Raw genomic sequence first — 7500 nt, 5'->3', positions numbered from 1 at the left:
ACAAGTAAAAAAAAAAAAAAAAAAAGAATATATACACGTGTAAACTGTAAACATGATGGAAGTGAGCAAGGGGCTGTTACATCCCCTTCCCCCCTCTTGCTCTTCCTCTTTCTCCTCTTCCGACTTGCTCCATCCTCTCCCCCTCCCCCGAACATCAACACTATAACATCCGTACCCCCAAACCCCACCTGCTCTGCTTCATACCTTGCTAACCTTCTTAAAACTTCATTCAACCCAAGACACAGGGTGTGTGTGTGCGTGGAGGGTGGGGTGTGGAATCGACTGGGGGGTGATAGAGGGGGTGGGGGAACCAATTAGTGTTTATTCAACAACACCCCATACACACGTGTAAATACACACACACACACACACACACGAACACATGGATGGCAGAGTAACGATTATGCAAAATAACATATACATACATATATACATATACTTCATGAGTATAGCCTCACCCACTAAGAGGTTTGGAGAACTCATATGTATTTTAGCTGATGAGTACGGGACACTTTTATCTGCTGCAATTTTTGCAACTTTTAATAAAGCCTGTCTTTGTATGAAACAATTGTACTAAAAACTAATCCATTCTTGTTGCTTCTTTCTCGTTTATAATCACCCCACATTACTGTATGGTTAACACCATATGGTTTTTCTGGTGCATCTAAGTTAAGTACCGTATTCAAGTGAATTCATTAGAATTGACTTGAATCTTAATTGCTTTGATTGAATATATATATATATATATGCATTTATATATACATGTATATATACATATATACATATACATACATATATATATACATATATATATATCACTAAACACACACATGCACATCGATGTACATATACCCCCCCACCATATTTACACATACTGACATGCACACACACACACACACAACACTACCTAACATAATATATACATATATTACATATATATATATATATATATATATATTATATATATATACAGTGGCGGCCAAATGTTTCTATAATTTTCACAGACAATAAATATGATATTATTTGTTATTGCCTGAGATTTTGATGTAATTTGAGAGGATAATACAAAAGTTATGGATGATTTAGTGATTTACTGCAAAACCCATGGCGGCCACCAACATGGTTCCGGGTTCAGTCCCACTGCATGGCACCTTGGGCAAGTGTCTTCTACAATAGCCTTGGGCCGACCAATGCCTTGTGAGTGGATCTGGTAGACGGAAACTGAAAGAAGCCCAGCGTATATATACATATGTATATATATGTGTGTGTGTGTGGATGTGTTTGTGTGTCTGTGTTTGTCCCCCTAGCATTGCTTGACAACCGATGCTGGTGTGTTTACGTCCCCATCACTTAGCGGTTCGGCAAAAAGAGACCGATAGAATAAGTACTGGGCTTACAAAGAATAAGTACCGGGGTCGAGTTGCTCGATTAAAGGCAGTGCTCCAGCATGGCCGCAGTCAAAATGACTGAAACAAGTAAAAGAGTAAAAAAGAGAGCTATTATGCTCGCAAAGTAGATTTGCCTTCAGTTTCGGCTTCTGTGGATGTGAAAACTGGGAAGTGACGAAAATGAACGGAGGAACAAACGACGACGTTGAATTCACGTGTTTAAGGGGAACCCTCGACGTCAAGGGGCTGCAAAGAGTTTGAAAATGATACAATTGAGAAAACGATGGGCATCAAAAGGGTCAGGGAGGAAATAAGACGCAGACGCTGGAATTGGATCAGACAGGCCCTCAGGCCCGAGGTTATAACAGAAGACACTTTCCCAAGGTGCCACGCAGTGGGACTGAACCCGGAACCATGTGGTTGGTAAGCAAGCTACTTACCACACAGCCACTCTTGCGCCTATATATATATATACATATATACGACGGGCTTCTTTCAGTTTCCGTCTACCAAATCCTCTCACAAGGCTTTGGTCGGCCCGGGGCTATAGCAGAAAACACTTGCCCAAGATGCCACGCAGTGGGACTGAACCCGGAACCATGTGGTTGGTAAGCAAGCTACTTACCACACAGCCACTCCTGCGCCTATATATATATATACATATAACGACGGGCTTTCTTTCATTTCCGTCTACCAAATCCTCTCACAAGGCTTTGGTACGGCCCGGGGCTATAGCAGAAAACACTTGCCCAAGATGCCACGCAGTGGGACTGAACCCGGAACCATGTGGTGGTAAGCAAGCTACTTACCACACAGCCACTCCTGCGCCTATTATATATATATAATACATATATACGACGGCTTCTTTCAGTTTCCGTCTACCAAATCCACTCACAAGGCTTTGTCGGGTTGAGGCTCTAGTAGAAGACACTTGCCCAAGATGCCACGCAGTAGGACTGAACCCGGAACCATGTGGTTGGTAAGCAAGCTACTTACCACTCAGCCACTCCTGCATACACATAGTTAGAAAGCAGTATGGTGGCACTAAAGTGGCAGTCTGAGAGGGAAAGAGCGGTAGGGTACCCTAAAAGCACAGGGCAAAGGACCAATGATAAAGAAAGGAGATGAGAAGGGTGGAGAAGTTGGAGTGTGACCAAGAACACTGGCAGAAAACGGGGCTGATTGGAGAGATGTCGCAGCCCAAAGTGCCTTGTGGCACAGAGGGAACTAACTAACACTTTATAATGTGGTGGTGCTAGGAAGACCACCCAGCTGTAGAAGTAATACCTAAGAATAATCAAGGCGGCAAACTGGCAGAAACGTTAGCACGCCGGGCGAAATGCATAGCCGTATTTCGTCTGCCACTACGTTCTGAGTTCAAATTCCGCCGAGGTCGACTTTGCCTTTCATCCTTTCGGGGTCGATAAATTAAGTACCAGTTACGCACTGGGGTCGATGTAATCGACTTAATCCCTTTGTCTGTCCTTGTTTATCCCCTCTGTCTTTAGCCCCTTGTGGGTAATAAAGAAACAGGTATTTTGTCTGCTGTTACGTTCTGAGTTCAAATTCCGCCGAGGTCGACTTTGCCTTTCATCCTTTCAGGGTCGATAAATTAAGTACCAGTTACGCACTGGGGTCGATGTAATCGACTTAATCACTTTGTCTGTCCTTGTTTGTCCCTCTGGGTGTTAGCCCCTGTGGGTAGTAAAGAAATAGGTACTTCGTCTGCTGTTACGTCTGAGTTCAAATTCCGCCGAGGTCGACTTTGCCTTTCATCCTTTCGGGGTCGATAAATTAAGTACCAGTTACGCACTGGGGTCGATGTAATCGACTTAATCCCTTTGTCTGTCCTTGTTTGTTCCCTCTGTGTTTAGCCCCTTGTGGGTAGTAAAGAAGTAAATAATCAAGGAGATCAAAAATTCCAAATAAGGCTTTGGCAATTCCTCTAACCCATGCTGGCAAGGAAAAAGTAAATGTATGAAGATACGGAGGGCCAAATATTTTTGGAGAAAACACGGTTGATTATTTTAACACCATTACTCAGACTGGTATGAGTGTGTGTGTGCGTGGCTTAGTGGTTAGGTTTTCAATTCCCAGAAGGGACAATGCCTTGTGTCCTTGAGTAAAAGGCTTCAGCTCCCATTGTTCTGTGATCACTTCAGCAAGTCTACTCAAATGTAGGTTAGTATGACATTGCACTGAGTAACCCAGCCAAAAGTAGGTCGCCACATCATTGCACCAAGTCACCCAGTTAAAGTAGGTCAGGAGGCAACTGCTGAACTGCCTACTCTAAAATAGGTCGATATGACATTGCACCAGGTCATCCAATCTTAAGTAGGTCAGCAGGCCATTGTTCTGAGCTACCTACACTAAAGCAGGTCACTATGACATTGCACCCAGTCACAAGTAGGTCAAGAGGCAATTGTTCCCAGTCACCTACTCTAAAGTAGGTCAGCATGACATTGCATCAGGTCACCCAGTCATAAGTAGGTCAACAGGCCACTGCACTGAGCTACCTACACTAAAGCAGGTCACTATGACATTGCACCAAGTCACCCAGTCACAAGTAGGTCGGCATGACAATGCAGTGAATCACCAGACATGAAGTAGGTCATAACAACATCATACAAAGTCACCCAGTTAAATCTAGGTCTGAATGACATAGCACCAAGTCTGAAAGGGGTCATTACAACACAGCAGCAAGTCACCTAGTGAAATTTAGGTCACGATGACATTGTACCCTAGTCACCCAGTTGAATATAGATTATACAGTTCTATATTTGGGAGATGAGGAATTCTGTACATTATTTACATTTGATGGATATTTGCCCTCATCTTGTTTGTTGTTAACACAATGTTTTGGCTGATATACCCTCCAGCCTTCATCAGGTGTTTTGGGGAGATTTCAAACCCAGGTTTGAAATTTCGGGTACTCAGCCTTTTGCACGTTAACCTTATGAGCAGGCTGTTCCATTGATCAGATCATTTGGAACCTTTGTTGCAGTAATCAACAGAGTGCCAGTTTTCTTCATATCAACACATATTAAAGAGACAACATCAGTGAGAATTGAACCCCTATCTCTAAGTTGTGTGTACTTAACCCTTTTGATACCAACCCAGTTGAAACCACTTCTGGTTCTGTAATACAAATGTCTTGTTTTCATAAGTTTTGCATTAAAATATACCACCAAACCTTAGTCACAATTTATGTTCCTAACACTAGCTGAATGATAACTAAGTTATTTTACTAAATTCTTTGTTATATTTAAAATTAATTGAAAAAAACACAGAGCATCTCAACAGAAATATGGTAACAAAAGGGTTAAAGTCACCATGATATTTTTAACCCTTTTGATACCAACCCGGCAGAAACCATCTCTGGCTCTGTAGTACAAATGTTTTGTTTTCATAAGTTTTGAATTAAAATCTTCCACCAACCTTAGTCACAATTTATGTTCCTAACACTAGCTTAATGATAACTAAGTTATTTTACTAAATTCTTTTTATATTTAAAATTAATTGAAAGAAACACAGAGCATCTCAACAGAAATATGGTAACAAAAGGGTTAAAGTCACCATGATATTTTTAACCCTTTTGATACCAACCTGGCTGAAACCACCTCTGGCTCTGTAGTACAAATGTCTTGTTTTCATAAGTTTTGAATTAAAATCTTCCACCAAACCTTAGTCACAATTTATGTTCCTAACACTAGCTTAATGATAACCAAGTTATTTTACTAAATTCTTTGTTATATTTAAATTAATTGAAACATTGAGCATCTCAACACAAATAGGTTAACAAAAGGGTTCAAGTCACCATGATATTTTTAACCCTTTTATCACCAACCCGGCTGAAACCACCTCTGGCTCTGTAGTACAAATGTCTTGTTTTCATAAGTTTTGAATTAAAATCTTCCACCAAACCTTAGTCACAATTTATGTTCCTAACACCAGCTGAATGATAACTAAGTTATTTTACTAAATTCTTTGTTATACTTAAAATCAATTGAAAGAAACACAGAGCATCTCAACAGAAATTAGGGTAACAAAATAGTTAAGATTATACTCCTTAGAACAGTGGTTATCAACTGGGGTCCCAATGACCCTTGGTGTGGGGACATGTTGGGGGTAGGGGTCTGTATGAGAATTTACTGTTAAAATTCATGAGTAATAAATTGGTTATATGATATACTCTCTCTCTTTTACTTGTTTCAGTCATTTGACTGTGGCCATGCTGGAGCACCGCCTTTTGATATACAGAATATCTATACAATTTTTTTTCACAATTGCTTATAATATTTAATTAAAAAATATAATGGTTTTTTTTTTAAATATGGGGGTAGATGTGGGGACCCAGAAGAATAAAAAAGGAATCAAAGGGGGTTCATAGGTAAAAAAAACAACAAAACAAATGGTTGAGTAACACTGCCTTAGACAAAAAAGATGCTGCAAAAATAAGATGAAAAAATAAAATACAAATCCCTCCATGACCCTCCACACATGTATACTCTGGTGAGGGCAGTTTATTACAGATAGTTCAGATGGGGATGCCCACCCTTTCTGTTACTGGGTGCCAATTTGAATTGGCTTAATATCATCTGCACACATGGCCATGGGGTCGATAAAGCAAGGTAACAGAAATTGAAACATCAATTATTTCCGAAATAATACTGGTGACACACAGACAGACATAACAAAATGGATGGATGAATATACGTACAAGAAAGACAACAACAACAATAACTAGAGAACAAAAGATAGATATGAAGAAAGGTAGGTGGGTGCCTTACCCTGGAGTTTAGGCTCAGTAAAGTCTTGATTGTAATCCTTCAAGGTTTCCCGTAATTCCTCATCTTCTATCTCTATATTTTCAACATGCTGCACTTTCTGCTGAAGGACTATGCCATGTTCAAGACACGGTACTGGATCTGCAGAAGAAAGAAACAATAAAACTTAATAACCTACTCTTGAATAAAAGACGCTAAAAGTTAGTATTGCATAAAGGACATTAGAGATTATTGCTACCTTTCAGGTAAGTGGCTTTGGCTACAGCCCTAGTCTGATCAAACCTTTGTGAGAGGATAGGAGATGGAAACTGAAAGAAGCCTGTTGTGTGTGTATAATATATTTTCAACATAGGCGCAGGAGTGGCTGTGTGGTAAGTAGCTTGCTTACCAACCACATGGTACCGGGTTCAGTCCCACTGCATGGCACCTTGGGCAAGTGTCTTCTGCTATAGCCCCGGGCCAACCAAAGCCTTGAGAGTGGATTTGGTAGACGGAAACTGAAAGAAGCCCGTCATATATATGTATATATATATATGTATGTGTGTGTATATGTTTGTGTGTCTGTGTTTGTCCCCCTAGCATTGCTTGACAACCGATGCTGGTGTTTTTACGTCCCCGTTACTTAGCGGTTCGGCAAAAGAAACCGATAGAATAAGTACTGGGCTTACAAAGAATAAGTCCCGGGGCCACAGCATGGCCACAGTCAAATGACTGAAACAAGTAAAAGAGAGTAACCTACTCTTGAATATAAGATGCTAAAAGTTAGTATTGCATAAAGGACATTAAAGATTATTGCTACCTTTCAGGCAAGTGTGTTTGGCTACAGCCCTAGTCTGACCAAACCTTTGTGAGGGGATAGGTAGATGGAAACTGAAAGAAGCCTGTTGTTTGTGTATAATATATTTTCAACTACATTTATTTCTTCTATACTACCACTTGTATGAATAAGTAACTGTTATGTGTGTGTGCATATATGTATACACACACACACACACACACACACACATATATATATATACTAGCAGTATCGCCCGGCGTTGCTCAGGTTTGTTTTGACCCTTTAGAATAGGAATTTTTGAAAAGTAAAAATTTTGCATTATCTAGCTAGTTATTCTCTTTAAGTGAACATTTTTCTGGTTGAAATACACCGAAAAATGGTGACACAGCAGTCAAAAAATCGTTAAAAAAATAGGGATTTTCATAGAAAAAAAAGCACCTTTTTGATGTAAATAATTTTTGGTGTTAACACGGTCCGATTTGAATTTTATCTTCTACGGAATGAAGATCAAGCCTTCTTCTATCATACTCTCAATTTTAGTCAACTT

General features: G+C 40.0%; 1 long non-coding RNA gene across 1 annotated transcript in view; it reads left to right on the top strand.

The window, feature by feature from the left end:
• The window catches only part of LOC118768426, a 9907-nt gene that overhangs the window by 779 nt on the left and 1628 nt on the right, over positions 1-7500 (top strand). Inside the window, exon 2 of the long non-coding RNA XR_005004241.1 lies at positions 7035-7058. This is a non-coding gene — a long non-coding RNA (uncharacterized LOC118768426). The remainder of the gene's footprint in view (positions 1-7034; positions 7059-7500) is intronic.

The sequence above is a fragment of the Octopus sinensis genome, linkage group LG29 (genome assembly GCF_006345805.1).
Source record: "Octopus sinensis linkage group LG29, ASM634580v1, whole genome shotgun sequence".
Classification (NCBI taxonomy): Eukaryota; Metazoa; Mollusca; class Cephalopoda; order Octopoda; family Octopodidae; genus Octopus; species Octopus sinensis.
The sequence above is the reverse complement of the archived record's forward strand: the minus strand, read 5'-3'. Positions and strand labels throughout refer to the sequence as shown.